Below are 27,956 nucleotides of genomic sequence, written 5' to 3' on the forward strand. Positions count from 1 at the left end.
TTTTTTTTTTTTAAGAAGATATCATAGGAAACATACTGTATACTTCTGCTTGAATAGAACCCTAGAAAAGATAGAAAGGAGAACAGATGTTTTTGATGCCTGGTTGGATTAGTGACCTCCTGGCAATAGGCTCTCAGGAACATTCTATGGTGATGAGTTTATTCTATATTGTTTTTGTGATAGCTGTGTGCATGTATGCACATAGGTATATACATCTGTGAAAACTCATCAGGATGTATACCTAAAATGGGTGCATTTTATAGTACATACATTATATCTTAAAATGTAATTAAAATATAGACTATAAAAAGTAGCTTGGAATACAGGGTCTGGATGGAGAGTGAGAAGAACCATTGGAAGAAATATTTGGAATTACATGTAAATTAAGATAATGGAGGGTCTTGAATCTTAATTTTACATTTGGAGATTTTATTTTGCTTTTCATGCTGTCATAATATCAAATCCTCACATTTAGTATCAGACTCTCAACTTTGTGAATCATTTTACTCATGTATCACATAAGTAGACATCTAAAAGACTTACTTAAAAATATAGGTATGTACTAAGAGATTTTACAAGGACAGATAAATTTGGCATGATAATTGAGACTGATTGTCTGAGGAATTGACCTCTGTTTGGAAATCTACTCCCAAAACTATTAAAACAAAGTCGGGGGACGCCTGGGTGGCTCAGCAGTTGAGCGTCTGCCTTTGGCTCAGAGCCTGATCCTGGAGACCTGGGATCGAGTCTCACATTGGCATCCCTGCATGGAGCCTGCTTCTCCCTCTGCCTATGTCTCTGCCTCTCTCTCTCTCTCTCTCTCTCTCTCTCTGTGTCTCTCATAAATAAACAAATAGAATTAAAAAAAAAGAAAAAAACAAAGTTGGTGAGCATAGTATAAAATAGATTTTAGTATTCTGAATAGAGTATATCTATACTGGAGTGATAAATCCTTTTCTTCTACATTTAGAAATATATATATATATATATATATATATATATATATATATAAAATATTATGTATATTATATATATATATTCTATAGCCTTTACTGTGGGTGATAATGGACAAGCAATGAACTCTCTTTTTTAATTTATGATGATCATTCTCCGCCCTGAATTCTAAAGGGTGGCATAACTTAATAGTTTAAAAACCATTTTAAGTAAAATATATATTAATTTTATTAATTATCTTAGTAATAGTATACTTAATTACTTATGTTCCCCTTATTATAGCTTCAATTTTAGAGATAAGGAAACTATGCTTCCAAAAGGACAAGACACGAACAAAAGGGGAACAAGACATGAACAGAACTGATGTTTATTGAATATTTATTATCAGTCACCATTAAGATGTAGAATCTCTATCTGCTGTCTGAGTTAATCCACATAACATTCTTGAGGGATAAGAAATAAATGTCTCTTAATAGCTGACGAAACAGAGACAGAAGCACATGTCCAGGCTAGCACAGAATTGGTAAAGTACAGAGCAAGTGACTGAATCCAGAAGTCTGTCTTCAAAAATCTGTATGCTTCACTAATCACATACCTTATGAGAAAATTTAAAGAAAATATACCTTGAGTCCATCCATTGCAAATTTAGTTTTCTTCATTATGCATCTGCTGGTCAAACTTGATATTTCCCAACCTACTGTTCATTTCAAATTAGTTTTATAAACAAATTTTAATTAATTCTCAAGCTTGCAGATTGTTATCCATTTTATATGAGCACAGTAAATTAATGATTAATTTTATAGGGAATATGATTCAAACCAAATTCAATATTGGTGATTTTTAAATGTTTAATTTGAAATCTATTCTTTTCTATATAATTTACAGATTTTTGTAGAAACTACAGTCACAGGAACATTTTCTGACACAATTGTCCTATTTTTTAAATTTAACTTTTGACAATTGACTATAGTTTTATATTTTGGAATGTGTCTGTTTTGACTATTGGCACATAGCATGTTCTTTCTGCAGATGTCAACATTGACTTTTCTCATGTTAGAGGTATAATGGTTTCCTTCTGAGAGTCCACAACTTGAAATTCACTGCTGAGGGTCAGAGAGTCATGACTCCAAATTTATAGCTTCAGGTTCCCATAGGATGTAATCAAAGTCTCATATGAAGGCAGTTTTTAAAATTTATGCTCAGAATGAGTAAGTTTATAACAAGGCAGCACAAAGTAGTCTTAAAAAAGTACAGTTACACCTAAAAATTTTTGTGGGAATCCACCTGCAATTAACAAGGTCATGTTTTTTTCCACAATGCTTCATTCTACAATGGAGAATCAAGGGTGCAAACAAAGCCTATGGAAGGAGCTTGTAATGAGGCTCTTCAATTTATACTCTCTTTTTAAGAATAAAGTGGTGGAGCTGGCCTTTGCCCACTAAAGTATTTCATTTAAATAGATTTTGATCTCTAAGTCATTGAAATGCTCTTAATTTTTAAAACAAAGTGTAAGGCTAATTAAATAATATTTAGGAATGTATTTTTCCGAGATTAGATTTGTTCTCATTTCAATAAGCTGACAATGCCGGGACACCTGGGGGTGGCTCAGTGGTTGACTGTCTGCCTTTGACTCAGGTCGTGATCCTGGGTCAGATCCCAGGGTCAGTGATCAGTCCTGCAGCAGGCTCCCCGCAGGGAGCCTGCTTCTCCCTCTGTCTGTGTCTCTGCTTCTCTCTCTCTCTCTTATGAATAAATAAATAAAATCTTTAAAAAGATTTTTTATTCCTAGAGGAGAAAACAATTTCAGGCACTGTGGACCTGATACTTTTGAAATAATTTCTAATGAATTTGTGCATTGCACGAGTCTTAAAATTACTTTTTTCTTCCTTTTCAGTCTTACCTTTCATGAAATTGCAGAGTTAAGAAAATACATATTAAGCCTTAAAACAAGTGAAAAACCTCACTAATTTATCTAAAAGTTACCCAGATTTGGGCAAGACTTGTGTCATCTCATAGAGTTTTGTTTTTGTGTGCTTGTCTTCACAATGGTTCTGATCTTACAAATTAAATTAATTGCAGATGTTAATGGACCCAAGTATGTTGTCTAGTGAGAATTTATACTTTTGCAAATTTTGCCTGAAGAGGGCAGTGCTTCACCAATGGAAGGAATCTTTAAGAATAAAGTTTTGGAGACTGCAGTGACCCTTGGAAAAGAACCAATTATAATTGACTCTGTACTTGGCATAACTGAACAAATAGACTTTTTACTTACTAGCAATATAGTAATGTAAAACTATATTGCTAACTATATTACTATTGTTAGGTTGTTAACATGTCACCTTTACCTATCTTGGCCTTGTTGATAATTTCAGAAAATAAATCCTTGCAATTTTAGACACTTAAAAACATTATTACAGGAACGTATATCTTAAACATATTATTCTTGTAGAGGCATGACAAAAGCTACTGTGTTTACCAGCTGAGGACAGAAATCCTTGGTGAAAGAATGGTGTCTTTATTAGGAAAACTCCTTAATGAATCCCTCAAAGGTCCTAGGTGAGATCAGATGAAGTGGGTATGGAAGAGAGGTAGAGGATATGGTTAAACTTTCTGTAAAAGGAAGAAAACAAACAGAACTGGGGATGCTGAGGGTACCTAGAGTCAAGAGACAGTCTGCATTCTAATTAGTTGAAATGACTGAAATGATTCAAAGTTTAGAGTTCTATAATTTATTTTTAAATTATCCACTTATAGCCTGGTAAGGTATGGCTCCCACGGTCAAGCATTTCCACAAAATCCTTTTGTTCTCAGTTGCCTTGGTGCTTGCCATTTTGGCTGAAGTAGGGATATTGACAGACCAATCAGTTTTGTGTGTTTCATTTGGTGAATAAATGAACAAAAGAAGAAATGAATCCATGATTAGTTACACTTATATACATTCTTGGAGACCACTGTTCATAATTGTACACCTTATGTTCTAATGCAGAGACCACTCAGGCCCTTGAGATGCCTAGACTGGTTCACATCTCCACTAAATAGTCCTGGAATGTTGGGCTTCTGTCTTCCCTTAGGTTTGCCTTTTGCAGTTTTCCATCTTGATTTTTCTGCGGGGCTGACAATTGTACTTTTACCTCCAGCTGTTATATCCATAGCATCAACTGAAAAAAAAAAGCCATTGTCAAAATATATTAGATTACTTTCTTTGTTATCTTACTGAGGTCTGTGGCCCAGAAGACAGTCTTTCAGATTGCTCTGAAGAACTGTTCCAAGCTCCAAGCTCCAAGCATATAGAGGACTCTATGCAGAAAGGGGAAGGGGTGTACCTGCTTGCAAGCCATGCTCTCCAAGGTACAATGTCATGTCACGAGGCATAATTTGTTCAGTTGAAGAAATGAAGGTTTGCTGATTTACACAGAGGTATGAGAAAGTCCCTTAGATCATCCTAATACATTATGTTTCTGTCCTATCTGATTATTCCAAAGTATTGCCTACATGCTTCTACTTGGCTGATTTTCTTGCTTTTGATGCCTCCTTGAGGTCACTTGAAATGGTCATAGAAGGCTGATGTCAATCACCTCCTATAATGCTCTATTTTAGGGCACACTAGACTGTGTCTCATTTTCTTCAGGGAACTGAAATTGCTGGTGTGAGCTGAGAACCATAGATAGTGAAAGTCATTACAGGTTGTCTAAAAATCTACTACAGTGGTGAGAGGCTGTGTGATTCTATAAATAATTTTCATAAACTTCTGCATCAGTCCTAGATTTCAGGTGCTCAACTGGCTGCTTGTTTCTCTTTTGTGGTCTTCCAGATATGTTCTTGATAGTTGAGTTTACTAAATAAGTAGGAAAAGATTCTATTTGAGGAGACTTTGGAATGATGAAGTTAGGAAGAGGAAGAAAAAAGTTTTTGGTATAAAAGACTGGGGAGGGAAGAAGTCTTGGAAAATGAAGATAATGGCAATGCTCTACATAAATAGAAAATAAGTATCAATAGTGATATGTATACTAGTATAAAATTTGCTTCAGATTAGAAGTATTGTAGAAAGAGCCATATGAATGCAATGAAAAGAAATATGAATGCCATCCTGTACCCCAGCTAATATATACAGGATTACTTAATGGATGTTGAGAAATGTGTTCTCCTGAAAATGACACTTTGATGTGTGTGTGTGTGTTGGTTTTTTTTTTTTTTTTTTTTTTTTTGCTTAACGATATATCACTGCCAAAATGAATGTTAAAGAGGAGTAAATTCAGTAAAAGTGAGCAGAACAACACATTAACATAAGTCTTAAAAATAGTTCTGTGTGTGGGAGAGAAGATGGTTTCTCTAAACTTCATTAAGCCAATTGTTGAGAAGACATCTGGAATCTGATACTAGGGAAGGCCAAGCAATACATGTGAATAGCTATTTTGTGTTAAAATGCAGCAGTTTAAGTCGGATTTGTCTGAACAAAATGCATCTTTTAGTATTTGCTCATGGGATTGCCTTGGCTTGCCCTAAGGTCCTTGGTGTGGGAAGAGAGCATGAGAGCCAGGAGATGAAGAGTAGGGGTTTAGTCTCCACACCAGAACAGAGAGACAAGTAAGTGATGGGCAGTCTGAGGCCTGCTCCTCAGACTAGATCAGTCTAGATCTGATTTACACATATGAGCAATTTTATTTTTTCTTCCAGTATTATAAACTTAATGAGGGTAACAATCGTACATTTTCTGTATCCCTATCAACTAAAATAATGGATTCAATGAAAAAAAATTAATGAATAGTTTATTTCCAAGAAATAAAATATGCAAATTTTATTGAAAGAAAAATAATTCAGAAGTAAAATATGGTAGGGATTTAATGGATTGATCTTGTGAAATATCAAAAAGTTGATGAATGTTTGCATCATTTTATTCAATGAATGATTAGGCCCCATTATGGTAAAAGAGAAAAGACATAACAACTGCCTTCAGGAAACTTAAAATCCACTGGAGCCAAGCTGTAAACGAGACACATGTTTTTTTCTGGGAACACCATATCTAATATTCCTTTACATAACAATAATTCATTGCTTATGCATGGAAAATGAAGTTTGATGGTCTTTTTTTTTTTTAAGTATGCTCTACTCCCAGTGTGAAGCTCAACTTGGGGCTTGAGCTCCTGACTCTGAGATCAGGACCTGAGTTGAGATCCAGAGCTGGATGCTTAAGTGACTGAGTCACCCAAGCACCCTAAAGTCTTGTATTCAATGATAAAGTGGATGGGAAAGTACATATCCCAGGAAGTTTTCATGAACCCTTATTTCTATTTTTATGATATCTGCCAAAGAACCACCACAATGTTGGTTTGGGGGCTATTGCATGATACACAAACTATGGAAATCAAAACCACCCAAAAAACAAAAGAAGATTTTTCAAACCAAACCAATAGAAGGAGACTCATTTAAGAATCTTATGCTGATGATATAATCTTTGTGGTACCTCTAACTAAATGAGCTTTCTTTCAACTGTGGTATGGGCACAAAATAGCTTGACTTTAATATACTTATAAGTTTCAATTCATTTGTTATTTCATTGCTTCATTTTGTAGGCTTTTACTGAGTATTAAAGGACAGGGAGCAGGACATCCAGGTGGCTCAGGTGGTTAAGGGTCTGATTCTTGATCTCAGGGCTGTGAGATCGAGCCCCATGCAGGGCTCACTGCTCAGTGTAGAGTCTGCTTGAGATTCTCTCTCTTCCTCTCCCCTGCATCCCCCAACCCCACGCATGTGCATGCACTCACTCTCTCTTTAAATATATAAATACATACATACATACATACATAATAGCCAGGAACTGTTGTGGACAGTGTTGACTTAATGATGAATGAGACAAAAATCCTCATTCCAGGAGCTCCTATTCTAGTACATTTAGAGCCATATCTCTCTTCCCATACCACTTGTACATACATTCCGTGTCTGTTTTTTGTATTTCTGCATCTATGTAGCTTGTCCATAATGGTCACTTATTTGTATTCCCAAGGATTCTGAATATGCATGGGTCCTCAAAGCCATCATCAACTCTTTCCTAATTCTGGCTTAACTATCTCAGTTTTTATTTGTCATCTCTCCATGGGTAATCTCTTGCCTTCAATGGAGAACATTTTAAAAGGGCTAAGATTTTTTTTTATTATTTTCTTTTCTTCCTATTTCAAAGCCACTTTTTCATGATATATACAAATGAGTTTCTTTCAAAAAGTATGACCATGATTATATTCAATATAAGTCTCCTTGACTCTGACTCCCACTCAGATTACAGGGCACTTTCACCTCCTGTTTTACACATCCTGCCAGTGTTTGAAGCTCTACCGTGTATATTGCTTTTTTTTTTTTCTATTCTGGAAAAAGAATAGAGATACTAAAAAATTGAGTAAATACCTGAGATGTGTCAAACAAATACATTGTCAAAAGAGGTTTTCAAAATTAAATATAATTTATGTGAGCTATTGAGAGGACTGCAAAAAATTTAATTGAGTTTTTCTTATGCAGAGTAGAGATGATAAGAAGAAATGGTTTCCCAAACCCATCTCCTATATAATTAGGAATACCTTGAAAAGTAGACATGCTCATTCTCTAGAATAAAGGACACTGAACAACTCTCATTCTTCAGCGTAGAAATTTATTTTTTTATTGAAATAAAACACTGACATACAAGACCTTAAGTACGAAAGAGGGAATTTTTGAAGGACATTATTCAAATTATAGTGAATAGGACTTAGAATTTAGTTGCAATTTTCAAAGGCTTTTCATCAGGGGAGCAAATCTGACCAAAACATCACTCCTGATTATATGTTACAGTCCCTATCCCTATCATCATCCACTCTTGAGTTATTTCACAACCCTAATGCCTCAAGTTCCCCAGACAAGAGGCTAAAGCTCAAAATGAGAATGAGGGACATGATTCAGTCTCCAGTAGGTCTCTGACTTTGACTTCCTTTTTCATTTCTCATAGTCACTGAGTCCTCCAGAAATGCTTGCATATCTCTTTTACAATGCATCTCCCATTGATGTACCTTTTGATTTGCTTCCAAGTAGCCATAAAGCACCTGTATGTGAAATCTTTAAAAACATTTGTAGGGCAGCCTCGGTGGCCCAGTGGTTTAGTGCCGTCTTTAGCCCCGGGGTGTGATCCTGGAGACCCAAGATCGAGTCTCACGTTGGGCTCCCTGCATGGAGCCTGCTTCTCCCTCTGCCTGTGTCTCTGCCTCTCTCTCTCTCTCTCTCTCTCTCTCTGTCTGTCATGAATAAATAAATAAAATCTTAAAAAAAAATTTTAACTGCATTCTCAGAAGAATGATTGTTACTAATAGAGGATAAATGGATCTGTTGAAAATGGTATTATTGGGATCCCTGGGTGGCGCAGCGGTTTGGCGCCTGCCTTTGGCCCAGGGCGCGATCCTGGAGACCCAGGATCGAATCCCACGTCGGGCTCCCGGTGCATGGAGCCTGCTTCTCCCTCTGCCTGTGTCTCTGCCTCTCTCTCTCTCTCTCTCTCTCTCTGTGTGACTATCATAAATAAATAAAAATTAAAAAAAAAAAAAAGAAAATGGTATTATTTTAATGAATTTTTAACATGGGAAATCAGGCAGCAATAATGCTATAAGAAAAGCAAAATGCTGCTTAAGCAATGTTAATCTAGGACATAATGCTATAAATGGAAAGAGTGAAGCCTAAAAGCATGTTTCCAATGCTTTTCTATGTACTGTCCTATTTACATGAGTACACAGAAAAGCTTGTCAGTGTTTATAAAGATACACAGTTGTAGTGGCCAGATTCAGGGCTGGCCCCCAGTGATTCTCACCTCTTGATACTATGGGTACCAGTGCTGAGCAGGCCCAACCTGTGATACAAGTGAGAGATTGAGGAAATTACTATACCTTTTGCTTTTCCTTCTTCAGACATTTTCTCTGGGTGTAACCAACTGCCATGTCATGAGAATCCTCAGGTAGCCTTTGGAGAGATCTGTATGACAAGGAATAGAATCCTCTTCCAACTTGCTGGGCATGTGAACAGATCTTCTTAAAAAGGATCCTCCAGCCACAGTCAAGCCTGCAGATGACAGCAGTTCTGGCTAACATCTTAGCCATAACCTAATGGGAGGTCCTGAGCCAGAACCACCCAGATAAGCCACTCCTAAATACTTATGCACAGAGGAAATAATACACTATTATTAGCTATTATTTTAAGCTTCTAGGTTTTAGAATATTTGGTTATTCAGCAATAGCTAACTAGTATAAGCAGACTTATTAAAGAAGTCGCTGTAACTTTTAAGACTCTAACTTTCATCCTACTCCATTATAGATCTAAAATATATTTAAAATAGAATTTTTTTTTCCTGACAGAATTTAACTACTTTATATGAGGTTATAACCATGAAAATACTCTATGGCAGACATATTTAAATATATCTTGCTCCTGATCTTTTTTATTTTTAACAATGCCAGCAGTCAACATAATGAGTCTTATTAGTGCGGAGTTATGAAAACTTGGTCTTAGAAATAGTTTTACAGCTTTTGATTTTAAAATACCATGAATATTTAATTCAGATGGTGTTAAATTAAAACTTATCTCTTAATTCTACTATTCCCAACTTATTTAATTTTAATAAGGTATCCTTAAAATAAAAAAATATGAACCATGAATATATAGGTATAATTTATCTAAAAACACATTGATATGTATGACTAGTTTTCAACCTGCTATGCTTAATCAATTTTTTTTAAAGATTTTATTTATTTATTCATGAGAGAAACACACACACACACAGGCAGAGACACAGGTAGAGGGAGAAGCAGGCTCCATGCAGGAAGCCCAACATGGGACTCAATCTCAGGTCTCCAGGATCACACCCTGGACTGAAGGCAGCACTAAACCGCTGTCCCTGCTTAATCTATTTTTTAAATCCTTTTGCAAATGGTAACTAAGATGCATGGCATTCAAAGGTAAGAATCAATCTTTTTCTAAATTAGAATGATAGGCTGATATTATAGTTCATTTCTCCCTTAGCCTTTATACAGGAAAATAAATGTATCCTCATCCATCCTCCTTGCAATTGTTCTCTTTTATTCTTATTGATTTATTCAAATAAGCTGCTATAGTTCTTTCTCCCAATATACACCTCACTGGCATTATCTCTTCCCAAAGAATTTAACATATCCCTTGTAAAAGTATTATATTTAATGCCTTGTTAGGACAAATGTATATTTTAAGAATTTTGAGGACCAGTGTTTCTGAGATACAGATGGTCACTGGAGTGAAATGTGAATCTTATCAAGAAGAAACTCAAACTCTGAAGCCTAACATAGGCAGATATTGAAATTATTTCTCTTGATCAGAAGTAATAGCTCTCACTTAGAAGCGCATTTCTCAACAAGTACTAATATTAAAAGCTGTCATTTCTTAGGTCGTTAAGAAAGATTCAACATTTTCCACAGAAATAAATGGTTGTATGTCTCCCAGATTACTTGTCAATATTAGAAATGGAGAATAATAGCATCATTTTCTTCATCTAACTTCTTAACTATTGAAAAACCATCCCAAGTCTTCTCTCAATGAGACGGTATACTGAAGATACTCAGTGCTCCTGCAGTAAAAAACAACAGGATGTTTTTTCCTGTTCACTCATTTCTGGATATTTTTCCTGTGATGCTCAAGATATTTAATTTTAACTACAATTAGGGGTAAATCAAATTGACTTGATTTTGCTACTCACCGGCTACCTTGGATATATTTCTTATTTATGTTATAGTCCATACAGTGCCATGTCTTTCTTTTAACATCTGTCCAGGAGAGAAGTGAATGTCTCCCAAGACTTACTCAGAAAAGTAAGGGCATGATTATCAATGCTGAACTGCCTTATTTTTTCTTTTTAATTTTCAATTTTTTAGTTAAATTCAATTTAATTAATAGCATATTATTAGTGTCAGAGGTAGAATTTAATGATTCATCAGTTACACATAACACCCAGTGCTCATTTTATCAATTGACTTCTTTTAATGCCCATCACTCAGTTATCCCATCCTTCCCAGCCTTCCAGCAACCCTCACTTTGTTTCCTATAGTTAAGAGTCCCTTATAGTTTGTCTTCCTCTCTGTTTTCCTCTTATTTTATTTTCCCTTCCCTTCCCCCATGTTCATCTGTTTTGTTTCTTAAATTCTACATATGAGTGAAATCATATATTTGTCTTTCTCTGCCTTATTTCACTTACCATAATACCCTCTAGTTCCAACCACGGCATTACAAATAGCAAGATTTCATTTTTTGATGGCTAATATTCCACTGGGTACATCTACTACATTTTCTTTATTCATTCATCTGTCGATGAACATCTGGGCTCTTTTCATAGTTTGCCCATGGTGGGCATTGGTGCTATAAATATTGGGGTCCTTGTGTCCCTTCTAATCACTATGTTTGTATCCTTTGTTAAATACCTAGTAGTGCAATTGCTGAGCCATAGGGTCACTCTATTTTTAAATTTTTAAGGAACCTCCATGTGGTTTTCCAGTGGTTGCACCAGTTTGCATTCCCATCAATAGTATAAGAGGGTTTCCCTTTCTCCACATCCTTGCCAATATCTGTTGTTTCCTGAGTTGCTAATTTTATAAACTCCCTTATTTTATTCAGAGAAAATAAATATTCTTAGAAAGAAAACATTGCTGCCACCAAAGCCCAGTGATATTGTCCTACTCAAAGTTATGTGAGTTATTCATTTACTCAGAATAATGTACTCTAAACTAAAATATATATATATTTTTAATATTTTATTTATTTATTCATGAGAGACACAGAGCGAGAGAGAGAGAGGCAGAGATACAGGCAGAGGGAGAAGCAGGCTCCATACAAGGAGCCTGATGTGGGACTTGATCCCGGGTCTCCAGGATCACGCCCTGGGCTGAAGGCAGTGCTAAACCACTGAGCCACCCAGGCTGTCCATAACTAAAATATTTTTTTAATGTGATTTCACTTTTCCTTTCCTTCTTCTCAAGGTACAATAATCAGTCATATCTCTTAGAGGTAATGTAGGTGTTGTTATTGTTCCCATTTTGTAGATGAGAACACTTAGGCTCCAAGTGATTAAGAAATACAAGCACAGGAAATTCTTAGATAAAGAAGAATTTCATCTAAGTGTGTTGAGTGCAGTTGTAGGTGATGAGAATTATGCTCAGATTTGAGATCATTGTACTTTTCTAACATTAAAAAGACATCTACTTCTCAGTTTAAGGCAGAATGATGCTCTGGTTTCCTTACTTAAGTCATAGTCAGTGTCTTCTGGCACATACCAGTAGCCGTTGGGTGTGACATGGGGTCACTGAACAGCAAAGTGCAAGAAGGAGGGGGATAGATGCCAGGTGGAGATACTGACAGGACTTTGGAGAAGGGGCAATGCTGGCACAGTGGCCAAATACAGAGCCCTTTCAGCATATTTCTACAAGATCTTTGTTCCAGGACATTGAATAAAGTGAAAAGTTTGACATCTCACGCTAATGCAGCTGGAGATTAAAAATTGTGGAGTGGAGGCATTAAGACCATCATGACCACATCTGTACATAGGTACTGGAGTGTTTGTAATCTGTGTTACATGCAAGCTCTAAGGTGTTGGAGATAAAGCTAAATAGAGAGTAATACAGGATTCAGATGGATAAGCTATACATTTGTTCAACTTATGTGGACAAGTTTTTTAATTTATTACCCACTATCACTTTCCTCAGCACAACTGTATTAATTATATTCTTTATCTCTGTTTTGGGCAGAACTAATATTAAAATTGTTCATATGAATAACACTTTGGTATATTGTAGAAATAATATTCATTTTGGTCTTTAAGTTCTTTTTAAAATTATCTTCATGAGAAATTTATGAATTCTTATTTTCAGAATTTAATTCCTCAAAGATGAATTTAAGTTCCCTTTTAAAAGTCAGATAATGATAGCTAAGCAAATTTGTTTTTGTTTTTATTAAAACATTTCTTCTTAAATCCAATAAGAGATTAAAATCAAATGTACTTTCAGTGGGTTCTATTTTGTTTTATCTTAAACATCTTAAGGTTTTCATTATTCCCAAGCAGTTAAAGATTAAATAGGGTGAACTAGACACAAAAATAACTAAATACAAGATCATACTGGCTTAAATACAAAAATGTTCATTTGGACAGTATCTTCACTTTCTATAGATTTTTCTCATGGAAGAAGCCTAAAACATCTTACAGAGATTAATATACTTGAGATTAAACTTACAATATACTCTATTCACTTTTGCATTTCTTAAAAGGCAAGATATGATCTAAATTTATTTTGAGATTTTTAATATTTAAAAGTCTATTAATAATATTCAGCAGGACAATGGAATATGCGCTGAGATGTCCTCTCGAATCAGCAGGAAAAGAAATCCAATCTAATATTGGGCAAGAATATTGAATTATGGATCCCAATATAGTCTGGATTTTTTTAAGATTCCATATCCACTTATTGAATAAATAAAAACAATGGGTGAGCTTCTGTGTCAGGTCAGAAAGATTCCATACATTCCAGACCTTATGAATTATGCAATCTAAGAAGCAGGAGAGACATTAAACAAATTAATTACATTTGGACAAATGAAAGCATTTATCAGAAAAAAAAAAAATGAACTATAACCACAAGGGCCAGAGAACTGTTCCTTGAGGAAGTGCTTGTAGATGAGCCCTTAAAGGTGAGGAGGAGTCACATGTGTGTGATGGAGAAAGTACAAATTAAGATCCAGAGCAGCCACTAGCTTTTGATATTCCATTAGAAGGCCAGGCTGATATGTGAGGCTACTGAGATAAGGAAGAGGGGAAAGGGAACTGAAACACCACTGGAATTATCGACAATAAGAAAGTCAAAGGAGGAACACCTTAAGGTGAAGGAGGCCTTGGTCAAAACTGACTATAAAGAGAGATGAAGGGAGATGTACACAAGTAGGTGACCACTCCTTTTGGTGGCTTGGACATCATCTGAAATGTCACCTCAGCATCTGTGACTTACCATTGATTGAGTGGTAGGTAGCAAAAAAAGCAATGAAGAGAAATACACACCACTTTTTAAATTTTTAAAAAGATTTTATTTATTTTAGAGAGGGAGAGAGCACGAGAAGGAGGAGGGGCACAGGGAGAGGGAATACCAAGCAGACACTGCGCTGAGTGCAGAGCCTAACTGGGGCTTGATTCCACAACCCTGAGATCATGATCTGAGCCCAAATCAAGAGTCAGACACTTAACTGACTGAGCCACCAAGGTACCCCAAAATATACACCACTCTTAAGAAGTTTAGCTATGAGAAGATAAAAAAAAAGCCATTGAAAGAAAATAAGGGTAGTAGGAAGCTTTTGTTGTTTTATTTTGTACTGTTCTGAGAATGTGGTGCTACCATAGTTTCCTGTACAACATGATGAGGTCCACAGTAAGGAAAATAATGTGAACATGGTAGTAAAAGTGAAAGTGAATAACTTTCATGAATAACTTAGTTATAAATAGAAATACTGACTATGAAACTTAAGCAGAATTATGAGGGTGATCACCTCCCAATATTGTAATGTCACATAAAATCTAGAATATTTTCCATAGCACTTAAATCTTCAAAGCTAACTCCATTATTCAGGTGTACTTTAATGGTTCACAGCATAATGCCTGATTATTTTCTCTGCTTTCACCCAAGAAATGTAAAGATACTTAATAAAATCAAGTAGAAACTAACTCTCTTTAAGAAAGGAGGCTTTGTCTAGCCTGTAATTGTGTCAGATTAAATGGGTTAATAACTTCTGTTTTAGCTTGAATATAAACTCTGGATTTGGGTGTTGAGAGAGACTAACTTTCTAGACTTGCCTCCAACAGACTAGAAGTTTTTTAGACTGCTTACTTAACAAATGGGTGGACTGAAAAACAAGAACATACTCAGACTTTTGAATGAAATGTATGCCAAGATTGTTCATGTCAATCACCATGGATATAAAGACTAATTTGAAGTTAATCAAGGAGTCTCTTTTATCACTGAGACCTACGATTGCCCAATTGCTCAAAGGTCAGTATTGTTTATGTGTTGGATTAAATGATTTTCTTTCATTAATTGCTTACCATTTCATTAAACACTTAGTAACCGCTGTTTTATGAATTAAGATAATTTCATGACAGCACTGCATTAGTCCATCAGATTTATAATTTTCCATGATCATGATTCTTTCTTTTAGAATTCTGTTTTCAAAATCAGATATTGTAGCAATAAAAGAACTGGTAGAGTTGATGATTTCTAATATTAGAATTATTTGATTCAATTCAAATAGGAATTCTAAGTATAACAAAGATGAAAATTAATGGCTAATAATAAAAGTGGACAATTTAATAAATGATTAGAAAGACTGAATAGCTGAGGTCAATAAAAATAAAATAAGATTCCTCCACTTTGTTTTTTGTTGTTTTTTTTTTAACAACCAAGTAAATTCCCGATGGATTAAAACTTCTAAAACTAAAAATAAATCTAGTGTTTTGGCTTTAGTTCCAATATGTAAAAAGCTAGGAAGTTGTTATTCTCATGCTTACAATAAGAAAAGGTTGGACAAAAGTAAATTTGCAACCTTTCTAGGATTCAACTGAAGTCAACGGCAGACTGATGCTCCTGGCACATCCAGATACAGAAGCCCAGATCTGGCTGTTTGGATCAGAGTCGCCTGAAATCATAACCTGGTAGGAGTAAACAATGACCTTTTCAATTAATTGCTGGAGACTGTGAGTTTGAGTGAGAGTCATGATATGTGAGCCCTTAGGGGAGCCCTCCTCTCACAAATTCTTCACATTAAAGACCCGAGAACATGTCCTCCCAGCTCTGACTGGGTTGATCAATCTTTGTAAAAGAAGCCCAGAGCATTTCCACCTAACACTCAAAAGGGTGTGTCATATGGGAGAGAGGAGAGAAAGGATTTTGCCTGAGCTCAATTCAGAGACTTTATCTTAGCTGGGAGAAGGCAGTTCCTCCTTGCTAATATTTCAACAAAGGATAGGGCTCTAAGCAAATAAATTGGAGGAGTGCCTTGGTGGTGCAGTAGTTGTTAAGTGTGGGACTCTTGGTTTTGGCTCAGGTTGTGAACCCAGGGTGGTGAGATGGAGCCCTGTTTTGGGCTCCCTGCTGAGGGCAGAGTGGTGAAGTTTCTCTTTGTCTCTCTCTGTTCTGCCCCACCTCATATGCATACTCTCTCTCTCACTCAAATAAATAAATAAACCTTAAAAAAAAATAGATTGGAAATGCCACAGTCAGGAAGGGCAGTAGAAGGCAAGGAAAAAAAGCTGTATGTCTAAAAAAGGGAAAGAATCCCTTGTGAAGTGCACAGCACAGAAACAGTCCCACTAAATGGCTGAGACAATCAGAAGATTATAGAGTGCTCCCCCTTTCTCCATTCTACAACCAAACCAGTAGGGATCCAGGATAACAATAATGAGTTACAGTTGAAAGAACAGCAAGATGAAGACTTTCTTTGGGGAAAAAAGAAAAAAGTATTTAGATAAGCTGAAAGTCAAGAGTCCAGATGAAAACAAAAGCTCTAGAGAAATATGAAGCCTCAGAATCACAGCTACGGCAAACATTAAACCTGGGCCAACTGCTAGTCAGATTAACATAATACTCACACTGAGGACTGTTTACCAAGTTCGTTATTTGATACATGTCTGGCTTTCAAAGAGCAGAGTGACAAAACTTGACAAAAGGCAAGAAAAAACACACCATGAGGAGATATAGCCAACACGAAAATCAGACACGCATTTTGGGCTTAGCACACAGGGAATTTAAAATAACCATGAATAACATGTTAGAGATCTGATTGAAAAGGGAGACAACATACAAGGGCAGATGGGTAATATAAGCAGAGATGGAAGTTCTAAGGAAGAATCAAAATGATATCTTAGAAATAAAAAATAAGGGCAGTAACATAAATGAAAACCTTTGGCTGACTTGACATAACCAAAGAGTTAGTGAACTTGAACATGGGTCAATAGACATTGCCTACAAGCAGAAATGTAAAGAGAAGGAAGAATGTACACAGTTAACAGCAGCAACAAACCCCCAAACATAACAGCACATCCAACAACTGTGGAATACTATTAAAAGGCATAATTTCTCTATAAATTGGAATAGAGGAAGGAGGGATAATGAACAAAGCAGAAAAAATATTTGAAGTAACAATGGCAGAGAACTTTCTAAAATTAATTTTGGACACCAAACCACCCAACCAGGAGCCTCAGACAATATCGAGCAGAATGGACACCAATGAAGACACAGCAAATCATATACTACTCAAAATATAGTGAACCAAAGAAAAAGAAAATGTTAAAGGACATTAGGAGTGTGAGAACATTTTCCCTATGGAAGAACCAAGACAGAAATGGTGCAGAATTCTCACTGAAAACAATGCAAACTAGAAGACAGTAGAGCAACACCTTTCCAGGACTAAAAAGAATGAAAAACCCCCACAACTCCATCAACTTAGGATTCTATACTAATAAATATATGTTTAACATAGAGATGGTATAATGACATGTTAAGACATACAAAATCTGAAATAAATTATCACCAGGAGTGGTCCATCAGGCAGAAAGAAGATGATACCTGTTAAAAATATGTATCTATATAAAGGAAAGAAGAAGACAGGAAATGATCTACATTTGGGTAAAAAATTTTTTTGCTTGCATTATTTTCAATGGTCATAACATTTCTGTAAAAATTACAAAGCAAACTGTGAAGACTATGAGTGACCACCATGGAAGTTATATTTTCAATTAGTAACTTCTAAACAAGGGCCACATTATAAGAATTTCTATTACCTGATTTCTTCTTTCTCATGTAAGTGTCATTCTTTTCTGATTTTTAGAACTACTTTGTTTAATCATTTTTCATATATGTTGTATTTTAGGTAATATATTGTAGCAACTCTAGGTATTTCCTTCCCAACCCCCACCCACCAGCCCTCACCAAATTTGTTATAGTTTATAGTTATTTATTTAGGCACTGGGTTACTCAATTTGAATTTATGCTACTTCTCACAGAGTAAGCTTCTAATGCTGTTTCTTGGGAGGCACAGACTTGGTTATGCCCACGGTAACCCTGGAAAGACAGTGGCTTTGGCATAATTAGTTCTCTTTGACAGTCTGCTGATCACTCTATGGTTATCAACCCTGTCTGAGGCATAAATTCCTCAAAAGGCTATACCAATCATTTTCAGAATCTTTAAAAAGAATACTTGCTGAGGTTAAATTTTGAGTTGTATTTAAACTCAAATCAGGCTCTTCCCTGCTGTCTCTATTCCAAATTCTCACAAGATGAACTGTGATATGTACAATGTACATGTGCTTTGAGTCCATCAAGATTCTCTTCATGGTCCTTCACTACAAGCTACACTGTTTTGAAAGGGGTCTTAGGCTTGAACTTCTTCATCTCTATTGCAAATGAGTCAATCCTTGAGGTATCCGCTAAGAGGTATCTGTTTAACATATTTGTTCTGTGCCCAGGAAAAGAAAAACTCTGAGACTTGAATCTAGAGCTAGGTTTGAGGAAAATAGTACACTTTTCATGGAAGGCATCACTGCTTTAGGAGTGAAGTGTTCAGTGGAGGGAAGAAATGGCTTCAGGACTTTTTTTTTTTTTTTTAAGGTAAATTCTGTGCCCAACAACCCCAAGGTTAAGAGTTTCATGCTTTACCAACTGAGCCAACCAGGCGCCCCAGTCTTAGGACTTCTGTGCTTGCCTCTCCTAGCATAGAATCACTTCTAGAGGAAGGGTGATTGGGACCCCAGGCTTCTCAGCTCCATGCCCAAGGTAGACTCCCTCTCACAGGGGAGCGACGGGTGGAAGAATAGAGTCCCCACTATTTACCTGTACTCACCCACAGCTTAGTCTCAGCAACAGGTATTGGGGGAAGTAAATTAGCCCTCCATCTGGATATTGGGTGGAGGGGCAGTCTGGTATTCTTGGCTGTACAAGGTTGGGATTTTTATCTGTTGAACTGATAGGAGGAAGGTAGGAAGCAGGTCTTCAAACACAATAAACTCTCACTGTTCTTACCAAATGTTAGTACAATTTCTTGAGTAAATGTTTCTTCACTTATTATATATCTATGGAACCATTTCCAGCGACCACTGTGTGTGTGTGTGTGTGTATGTGTATCATAGATATGAATTATTGTATCATATATATGAATTACATACACATATGTATAATTTTAATATATATATAATTTTAATGTGTGTACATATATAATTTTCCCTAGTATCACTGAGGAATGAGTTCACAGAGCTCCTCACACTGTCATGCTAGACTATAATACTGCAGTGAAATTCTTAACAGCATCTAGTGGACAAAAATGTTGATGACCAACTGTAATACAGGTTATGATATCCATGCTCATAATTATAATCAAGTTATCAGGTCTTCATTAAGATTCAATTTACTTTCAATTTACACAGAATTCTACCTATTGTAATTATCTGATTTGGAAACACAAAGCAGATTAAAAATAGCTCAATGAAGCTGAATAAATTCTACTCGTGCAAAATTTAAAGGCACATCAGAATAGATCCAGTTAGAATAGGGGAAAATAGTCTGCAGAAATATATTAATTTGTGTTGGTGATGTTCAACTTCACATAAAAACAACTAAAATGTATTTTGATATTACCTTAGAAGACAGAGATACAAATACTCCTAATTTTCAATTGCATTATACTGGCTGAATTCTCAGCTCTACAGAAAATTTGGATCTAGAGCAACACATTTACCCCAAATTCCAGCTAGCCAGAACCTACTGTATTATCCATGCATCTGTAGTCTCAACCCACTAGTTCTAGAATAGATACATTGGAGAACAGATTTGAAGTGCCATAGACAGCCCCGTAAATTTTGTGTGTGTTTCATTTCGAGCAATTAAAAACAATGAACTTTTTAGCACTTCCCTGAAATAAATAAAATTATTTATTGATTACAGATATAAAATTATTAAAACCCACTTCTCTTTCAAAGACGGAACTCATTAACAGAGTTGTAGGAATACAGAAACATGCATCGATGAAACTGAGTTAACACTTGAGTTATATGCAAAAACAGTTGGGTATTTTGGCAAGCTCTTAGTAAGGAGCTAAGAGGCTAGCAAAGCAGCAAGCCCTGAGTCTAGAGTTGGCCATGCAGTTTACTGATAGAGAGGCGCCTTAGCCATCTTGGAGTTTACTTACTCTTATTTTAGACACAATTATAGATGCTTGGCAATGCGTTTTTTCAGTGCACAGCAGATTAGGAAGCAAATTAGAGACCTTTTTCAGGAAGCAGACACAGGCTGCAGCAAAAAATGACAGCTGATTTAAGAGGAGATATAAAAACTTAAAAAAAATCAGCATAACACAAAAAGCATAGATGTTTTTGTACATGGAGGAAAGCGGTAGATGGCATTCCATGCCTCAGTAGCCCCAGAGGACATGTTTCTGTTTTTATTTCATTGTTATCTTCTTCATGATGACCAAGAAAAGTTTAATTACATTCAGTAGTATCTAGGGAAAGTGAGGAAATAGGAAGTATATTTTAGATTTTTCTTTTTTTGCCAAAGAAGTTGAAATAAACTGGATGACCAAATGAATTTGCCTCATTTGTCTGAAAAATTAACATGCACAAGTTAATTGCCCATCAGTGATGATAAGTAAGTGAATGATTAACACATTTGAGGGATTGCTACCATGTTTCTCTTTCAAATTTATTTGTCTTCATTTTTTAAAAAAATATAAGTGTGAATTGCATTGGTGTTTTTTTTTTTTTATTTGAAGATTTTATTTACTTATTCATGAGGGACTCAGAGAGAGAGGCAGAGACACAGGCAGGGGGAGAAGCAGGCTCCCTGCAGGGAGCCCCATGTGGGACTCCATCCCAGGACCTGGGATCACAATCTGAGATAAAGGCAGACACTCAACCACTGAGCCACGCAGGTGCCCTGCACTGGTGTCTTCTTAAAAATAGAAGTGGAAAAACAAATCAGTCTTTTTGCTTTAGAAAAAAAAAAAAAAGGATGATCAGATAAGTGATATTTTGTTTCCCATAAAGAAAATCCTCTCTTGGTATTATGATCACCTTACAGAGAAGTCCAAGATTTGGAAATCCCTCTTTATAAACATACAACTTCTGACCAGGATTTTAATGCCTCTCTTAACTACTGTATTACACATTTATTGTAATTTCATTGGCAATGAATGTTTTTCTTATGCAAACTTAGATTTTATGAAATATGCCTTACACAAACTGTGAGAACTAGCACAAAGTGAAGGGAAATTTCTAGCATGAAAGAAGGAGTCCAGGATAAACAAAGACACAGAACTAATAGAAAACAGAACTAGGGTCTGAAATAAACAAGACTACAAAACAGACGTAAGAGAAAATGTGGCATCAAATGCAAGGAAAGGAAGTGGAAAAAACGCGATTAAAAATGTATAATGCATATGTTCTGATTTTCAACAATCAGTAGTAAGTTCGAAATGCAGGAGAGGAAAAAATTCCAAGTAAGGTAAGAAGAAAAAGAAGAGTGAATATAATTAGATGTAAACAGAATTAGGAGATCCATCGAGGAGAATCAGGGCAAGAGAGCAGAAACTGCATTGGTACCTGAAGGTTTTTCAAGACTGACAGAGCAGTGGCCCTTAGAGCAAAGCCAATGTAATCCTTGATCTAGTGACTCTGTGGCTCCCACATCTTGTCTTTTTCATTGTACATGGAGAAATTTAATGGTTAAGAATTGTATTTGATGATACATAATTTTCAAAAGCTTTGTAGGATGGCATATTACATCGTATTTTTATAGATAAAGATATGAAGGAGTCACTATTTGGAATGCTCTTACAGAGAAGTTACTCAAGGATCTCTGTCTAGAGGAAAATATGTAATTCTGCAATCTTCTAATACATCAATCAAATAGATTTCATGTTTGCTTTCATTTCCCAGAGGTATGTTAGCTGAAGATGATTAGTGCTATGTAAAATGTATTATCCAAGTAATTGAATGTTGTGGAATTTTTTTTTTTTTTGTATCTATTTCAGCGACATTCTGGATTTTATATTAACACAGTAAATGTTGTTTCTGGGATGTAAATTCCAGGTAGGTTTTTTTTTTTTTTTTATTGTGTTGTCCTGTAAACATTTTTTTTTTTATGGAATACTTTATGGAAATCTATTTTCTCACATTAACTGAATGAAAAATTATCTAATACAGACTATCCTCTCTTTTGTGCAAGAGAAATAGAATTACCAGGGTGTAAAGTAATAGTCATTAAAAGTGAGAATAATTTAAAATGTATCATTTTAAAAGAAATGGTTTTTGAAAACTTTGCATTCATTTTAGTATTAAACATATTTTTAGGAACAGCTTTCCTGCTGTTTTATTTTAAGCAAAAATAATTCATTGTCTTCTTAATAACAACCTCTTTTTATAATGTTATTCAATCTGCTCTTAGATTAGAGATTGGGAGCATGAGCAAGTCAGTTAATATAAAAACTTTACACAAACCCAGAGCTTAGAAGTTGGAAGCTCTTTGTTATTTTGAAGCTTTTTGATTATGAATGAATGAAAAGTCTTGTACCAGTATTAATCTGAGTCATTGAATTAATTATTTCTCTCAATGACCACCTTTTGTTGTATGGTAAGCACAGTGCTAGGCCCTAAGTGTTGAGCAAGACTAACCTCTTGACCTCTGGAGGTCTAAGTTGCAAGGCAAAGAGAGTAGAAAAAGAAATTCATTATAGCACTATAACTAGATGTGGCTAGTGATGTGGAAATGTTAGAGTTTGGAGCCAATAGCCAAGAAAGAATTCTTGAGACATCTTTGGTGCAAAGAGCTCGGGGACAGGACCTGTGAGCAGAAAGAGGTGTACTGGGATCATTAGGAGTGGCCCATTATATACTTTCAAGTTGAGAAGGGGTTAGGGAGAGCTTAAGTCTTTAAGGAATTTCAGAAACAAGTTTTCCAGGACCTTGAGGAGCTAGCTATTGTTAGGAAAAGGTCATTTACTACTGTCTAGTAAAATGAGACCCTTCAGGGGATCTCTGGGTGGCTCAGCGGTTTAGCGCCTGCCTTCAGCCTAGGACATGACCCTGGAGTCTGGGGATTGAGTCCTGCATCAGGCTCCCTGAATGGAGCCTGCTTCTGCTATGTCTCTCTCTTTCTCTGTGTCTCTCATGAATAAATAAATAAAATCTTTTTTAAAAAAATGAGACCCTTCAGATGTGTATCAGTGGGCCATATGCTTGGTGGATGAGTGCTAACATATATCTCAGGGGAAGAGATAAAAGAAGTTTCCAAAATATTTTTTTTTCAGATTTTATTCATTTATTCATGAGAGACGCACAGAGAGAGGCAGAGACATAAGTAGAAGGAGAAGCAGGCTTCTTGTGGGGAACCCCATGTAGGACTTGATCCATGGACTCCAGGATCACCCTCTGAGCTGAAGGCAGATGCTCAACCACTGAACTGCCCAGACGTCCCTCTAAAGGAATTTTTATAATTTAAAGGAGACTTATCTAGATATATTGGGCTAAGAGTGCCTTTGCCCTTAGCAAATTGTCAACATCAAGGCAGCTGAGTCCCTAGAGGAATGTGACATTCCTCTGCCTATTTCAAGGGCTTGTAATGGGCTAGAAACAGTAAGGAAACTTAACTTTTTCTTTTACCTTTTTCCCCATATCAGCTAGCAAAATAAACTAACTTTGGTTATTACCCTTAAAATAAATGGCATTTATGGGAAGAAATGCCAGGAAAGTCCAGAGGTATAGAGGGAAGGCTGAGGACCTTAACTTTATAAAATCCAAAGGGACAAAGGTTGGTTGCGATGATGGCACTTCTGGGTGCTACAATTCAAACTTGAGGTGGAGTATAGGTTTGGCTTAACTTAAGTAATGCGCACCATACTCTGGTTGTCAAAGAGAAGGGAGAAAATATTGGCCCCGTGTGTCCTGAATTTGGATCCTTGGACTAGATCCAAGGTTCTAGTCACCAGAGTCAAGAGGAAGGAATGTGGGTGGACAGAGCATCCTACAAAGAATGGTTAAGTCTTGGATGGTTCATGTTAGGTTAAGGCAAGCCCACCTCTTATTCAGATAAATTTGATCATAAAAGGAGAAAAATATAATTTTCACTACCTGCTTCAGGCCTGTCTCCACCTGCTCATCCTTTATATTTATCCATGTAACTACTATTCTTGACTTCTGTATCTGTCTATATTTTCTTTTTCTATATTCAAGTTAATATGAATATGGGGTCTCATTTCCTCCCCATTTACACATAACAAAACATACTAAATCAGTGTTGTGCATTTTGTTTTCATATTTAATATATTTTTGCACTTTTCCCCTATCAGTACATATTTTCCTTTTTTTTAAAACAGTCCATACATCATTATGGATTAGCAAAGCTTATTTATTTATTTTTTGTAAAGATTTTATTTATTTATTCATGAGAGACACAGAGAGAAAGATGTAGAGATACAGGCAGAGGGAGAAGCAGGCTCCATATGGAGAGCCCAACACAGGACTCATCAACCCCCTGGTCTCTAGGACCACATCCTGGGCCAAAGGTGGCACTAAACCGCTGAGCCACCTGGGCTGCCCAGTAAAATTTCTTTATTTTTAATTTAAATTACTTAGAATTACAAATAAACTTATTTAAATGATTTTAATTTAAATTATCATAATTTAAGACAAATCAATACCTTATTAATGTGTATTTGAGTTTTTCCTTCAATCTTTTGCCATCACAATAATTGCAGTGAATATTTAGAGATCATTTTGCAAATATATATATATATCCGTAAAATAAATTCCCATATGTAACATTTCCAAGTTAAAAACACATGTATTTGTTATTTTGAAAAATATTGACAAAATTTCCTCAATTAGGGTTGTATTTCCACTCCCATCAGCAGTATATGAAAGAACCCAAATCATCATAGCCTCTCCAAGAAAGAACATGACATTGAGGTTTAGTATTTTTGCCCATAAGATAGTTCAAATTTTTGTCACTTTTCTTTTACATTTGTTTATCAAATTTTGCCAATTTTAAGTTTCATTTTTAAAACTTTTGTTGTTGCTATTTATTAATGTAGTCAAATTTATCTTTCTCTTACTGTTGCTAGATGATGACTCGTAGTTAGAAACACTGTTAAAATGGAATCTAATTATTACTGGTTATTTTCATATTTTAATCTTCAATCCATATATATTTAGTATATTTAGTATGTAGAACTCCAAATCCATCTTTTTTTGCATAGCTATCCAGTTGCCCATTTATCAAAGTCTATAATTTGCTCATTCTTGGGGGTTACTTTATCCTACACTAAATTGCCAATCATATTTTATTTACTCATAATACAATGATCCATTTGTCTGTCTTTCTGAATCATAATACAATTTTTAATCATAATACAATGATCCATTTGTCTGTCTTTCTGAAAGAATGTGTTTTTTGCCCATGAGGCTGATAATTTACTTCTTACAATAGAAAAGAAGACCTTGACACACATTGTTGTACTGGATTTAATTTTAACTTCTGAAAAACAATATGAAAGTGTGAGGAGGCTGGGGAGAAAGGTAGACACAGGGAAAGTTTCTTTTTTGCCAAAAATCTCTCCCCTGTCAACCTTTCTGTTACTCTTGAAATTAACACACAGTGCATTCTTTAAGGTTGCAGTGTTGACAGCTCCTTTTCAAATGCAAATATTAAACTGCTTAAAATATATTTTTTTTAACAAAATAAAATGTAGCTAGAAGTGAGCTATTAGACACAGCAGTCAAAAATCCAGGACAGATAACATTATAACAGGCACTGGAGAATCATCGAGGAGGTCTTCCATTTGAAAAGATTTTATACCTTTCTGTTCCCTGCCATTTATTTCCATAAAATCATATTAATCTCATAGTCAGCAATCTGCTCAGTACTGTATCAGGAGCTTAGTAAAAGTTCAATATATGCTTCTAAAGTGAGGAATTTTTTTTACCCAAAGTAAGAATAGATGTTACTGCTGCCAGTGAGAGTTTGAGGATTGTTATGCAAGCAATAACATATCAATAATTACAAGAATAATATTGTCCTTCCATGTTACAGAAGCAACTTCATTCCCAAAGCTCAAAAACATTCCCTGGAGCAGGAGTGCAAACATGGATACATTAGATGGAAAACCATTGGCTTCTTGATTGCAGCTGTTACAATGACTTTTAAATGTGCTAGACTACCTGAACCACTCACTTTATTGTCTACTGTGTCTCAAGCTCCACAGACCTGAAGGACAAAGCCTTTTGCTCTAGAGCCAAAGTTCATTCGCTCTTTGGTCATCTGTTATGTTATTCATAGTGTCTCAACCCTTCAGAGAACAGCTAAAGGACATCTTTAATTAAAATGGATTTTTTTTTTCATTTTGGTCTCTACCATTTATTATACTTTACTGTATACTTTTCATTATTATAACTTATTCAATGAAACATAGGTTTTATTTTATTTTATTAATGTGTAATATTAATTACAATTAATTTTATTAATTGTAATATTATTACAATTAATTTTATTAATTGTAATATTATTACAATTAATTAACTTTATTAATTTTATTAATTTTTATTATTAAATTAATTTTATTAATTAATTATATTAATTTTATTGATTTATTAATAAATTAATTTTATTAATTTTATTAATTTTAATTAATTAAATTAATTTTATTAATGTGTAATATCAAAAATAACATACGCCCATTTTAATAGCACATTTAATGATTTTTGACAAACATATGCAGCATATAATATGCCTCCCCCCAACACACACAAACTCAAAGCCTTTCTTAGAAAGAGAATATTTCCATCATCTCCACAAGTATGCTCATGATGCTTTGTCTCCTTTGTAGCTAGCTGATTGGGCATTGCCTTTCCTGGTCCCTGGTTGCAGGCAACCACTAATCTACTTTCTGCCAGCCTCCATCAGCTTTCTTTTCTACAGTTATATATTAATGGGATCAGAGAATATGCACTCTTTTAATCCTTTCAACAAAATATTTTTGAGATTGGTCCATGTGGCTCGTTATCAATTCATAAATCTTTTGTGAGGAGCCTGGTTCTATCTCTTGCCCATTTAAATGCAGTTGCTGCCTTATTAAGTTGTAAACATATACAAATTGTGTGTACAATTGCATAATGTAGGTTTTATATATTCTGAACACCAGTACTTTATCAGATACACATATAGGAAAAGTTATCTAGTCTGTGGCATGTCTTCTCACCAGAAACCAGAAATTTTAATTTTTGATGAAGGCCAATTTATTATTTCATTTGATTTTATGACCCAAAGAAGATATCTCCACCTATCTTAAATTTTAGCAAGTGAGCAAGATATATATATCAATGTATATATCTATATCTTTCTCTCTCTCTCTCTCTCTCTATATATATATATATATATATATATATATATATATATATTTAGATATAGATATAGATATCTTGATTGCAGCCATTACAAGCCAATCAAGAGAGAGATATATTTTTCCTTATGTTTCCTTCTAGAAGTTTTATAGGTATAGATCTTAGGTTTAACCCATTTTTAGTTACTTTTTCTGTACACTGTGAAGAAAATATTGTAGATTTTTTTTTTCTTCCAAATGATATCCAGTTGTTCTGGCACCATTTATTGAAAAGATTTTAATTTTCCATTGAAATATCTTGACAATTTGTTAAAAATCAATTGCCCATAAAGGAATGATTTACTTCCTGGATCCCTTCTGATCCACTGATCTATATGAATCCAGCTGCCTTCATAACTTTAGCTTGTTAATGAATTCCGAAATAAGGTACTGTAAGTCCTTCTCTCTACATTCTACTTTTCCAAGATTGTTTTAGTTATGGTAGGTCCTGTTTATCCCCTGCTAGGACTTTGATTGGGTCTCCATGGAATCTATAGATCAATATAGGAACAAATGATACCCTA

The 27,956-nt window shown here is 35.2% G+C and overlaps 1 long non-coding RNA gene across 2 annotated transcripts in view; it reads right to left on the reverse strand.

Annotated features, from left to right (window-relative positions):
• Positions 1-3,667: 3,667 nt before the first annotated feature.
• The window catches only part of LOC144312059 (uncharacterized), a 46,963-nt gene continuing 22,674 nt past the window's right edge, over positions 3,668-27,956 (reverse strand). For both annotated transcript variants that reach the window (XR_013377476.1, XR_013377477.1), the window contains 2 exons: positions 8,850-9,021; positions 3,668-4,112 (listed from right to left, as the gene is read on the reverse strand). This is a non-coding gene — a long non-coding RNA (uncharacterized LOC144312059). The remainder of the gene's footprint in view (positions 4,113-8,849; positions 9,022-27,956) is intronic.

This window comes from Canis aureus, chromosome 4, assembly GCF_053574225.1.
Source record: "Canis aureus isolate CA01 chromosome 4, VMU_Caureus_v.1.0, whole genome shotgun sequence".
Lineage (NCBI taxonomy): Eukaryota > Metazoa > Chordata > Mammalia > Carnivora > Canidae > Canis > Canis aureus.